Genomic DNA, 2,337 nt, shown 5'->3' with positions numbered 1-2,337 from the left:
CTATTGCTGTCTGCAGACCCTACAAAGCTTTTCTTTTTATGTATTTTACTGAGAATAGAAAACATTTTTGTAAATTATGTATTTAATATTACCCTCATCACACTCTTAAGTTAGTTTTTTATTGTTGTTGGGGTTAAAAGTACAGAAATGTTTTTTTATTATTGTTAAAATTATATTTAAATGTTTTTTAGATAAAGTAGTAGAAAGTAAAAAAAACTAATCAAGTTATATGATATTTGAATAATTTAATATAATGATACATAAAATATAAATTTTAAATATCTTTTAAATAATTAATATAAACTATTTACAAAACTAGTGATAAATACATTATTTTAAATATAAATAATAAATATATTTAAATAATTTAATACAATAATACATAAAACATAAATTAATCTAATTTTCTATATATCTTTTAAATAATTAATATAAATAATGATATTTTGATCATTTTTACTTCCAAACACAAAAAATCAAAAATTAAAAGCACTTGAATCCCATGAGAAAAAATACTTTTTAATTGTAGTTTTGATTTCAAAAATCAAATATTCTTTATTTTTTTATGGTGACACTTCCAATAGAAAGCGTAATATTAAATTGTCAATCAACTTCTAGTCGAGTCTAATATCAATAAATAATGGCATAATAGTTATTAAGTGGTTGAAACCGGATGCAATTCATCCATCAAACCAAATCAAAAGCTTTCATGATAAGAGAAACTTTCCAACATGTTTAGATGTTGAAATTATTTCTTCATCCCTTGTCTAAGTTCAGACCAAAAGCTCAAAGTCTAGCCATAAGAAACAACTCTCTTCCAAAGTGGCCCTTGAAGTACCTCTCACTCATCAATACTATTTCAACTTGCGTAAACGTGGGCTACCCTCAGCTTCGGAATTCATCAATTAAAATTTGATAAAAGTATTATAGAATTTAGATTATATTTTATTCTTTTTTACTTAAAAATAAGTAAATTAATCTTTTTAAATTAAATTAAAAAATAAACTTAATTTTTCTATTAAAATTTTTATTTATTTTTAGTATTAAAAAATAAAATGCAATTCAAGATTCCATGTATTTAAAATCACCATCTAAAGCAAAACATCCCATGTAACCACCATCTAAATAAAATGCAATTCAAGATCCCATGTATGCTGTTTCTTCTCTTGTCTAGTAGTACAAGTAGGGCAGGGTTTGGGGGTAAGGTAGTGGATCCCACAACGCCCACCGAGAAATTTCCCCAAGTTTTCACACTTGTAGAAACGTAAACAAGTTGGAAACGTGTTGGCATATGTCTTCGTTCGTTTTGTTTCTCTAGAAACCCTCTCTATCCATCATTAAATCTTTGCCATTGAGTTCAATCAGAAAAATACAGCCTCCTTTCTAGATTAAATTAAAACAATTACTTGATGCGACTCCTCCCCTTAAAGTAATCCCATTATTGGGGTTTTCTTTTTGTGCTTATATTTCATCCCTTCGTGCATTGCTTACCCTCCTCACTTGCAAAAATATGGATAAATTTCAGGGTTTTGTGCTCCTTTTTTTGCTTGTAATCTCAGTTTCTTCATCCCAGGTTCCCATGGTGTCGGCAGCCAGGCCATTTTCTATCCTGCCTGATCAACAAAGTAAGAGCCTGCCTGCTTGTTTGTTTCTCTTGAGCTTTACCTTGTTTCAGTTTCAATTGACTTACTCAGGGATTGTTGTTTATATAGGATACTCGAAGATTTTTGCGACTCTTGGAGTTGTTTGCAAGTGTTGCGATGGAAGTGGAGGTGAATGCTCCACTACTTGGACCCAACCTTGCTCTAAGCTCAAATGCCTGCCCTGGAAACTACATTAGGATTTTGGGTGTTCCCCATTTTCCTTTCTCTTTTTTCCCTCGCCTTCTTGGCTGTACTTCATATGTACATGTATCATCACTAATACAGCGCAATCTGTTGGATCAAATTTGCCTACTTCTTGCTTACTTGAGACGTCTTTTTAAGTTAAAATATTATTATTGTGCTCAAGCTATTGAAAGCTTAAGAATCTAACTTCTGATTTGTGCAACCACCTCAACATTTAGTGAATATTTCTCTTACTCAAATTTAACTTGGATTGGGCTATTTACACTTCAAATTCCTTTGAGCAACCGAGTTGTTAAAGTTTAGTGGAGAGAGAAAAAAATAACATATAAGCAAATCATGTATTTAAAAATGTATTTGTATTTGTTTACTTAAAATTATACATAGATGTTCGTGACTATTAAATTAAAGTAATCTTACACGATTTTATAATTTCATCATCTATTTTATTTGTATATGTTAAATTTTGAGTAAAAGAATTAAATATATATTA

General features: G+C 29.4%; 1 long non-coding RNA gene across 1 annotated transcript; it reads left to right on the top strand.

The window, feature by feature from the left end:
- The first annotated feature begins 1,136 nt into the window (after positions 1-1,136).
- Positions 1,137-1,947, top strand: LOC107891084 (uncharacterized). Its single transcript, XR_001682119.2, has 2 exons — positions 1,137-1,625; positions 1,713-1,947. It is a non-coding gene; the product is annotated as an uncharacterized lncRNA (long non-coding RNA).
- The last annotated feature ends 390 nt before the right edge of the window (positions 1,948-2,337 follow it).

The sequence above is a fragment of the Gossypium hirsutum genome, chromosome D09 (genome assembly GCF_007990345.1).
Source record: "Gossypium hirsutum isolate 1008001.06 chromosome D09, Gossypium_hirsutum_v2.1, whole genome shotgun sequence".
Lineage (NCBI taxonomy): Eukaryota > Viridiplantae > Streptophyta > Magnoliopsida > Malvales > Malvaceae > Gossypium > Gossypium hirsutum.
This window is presented reverse-complemented; position numbering and strand designations above follow the sequence as displayed.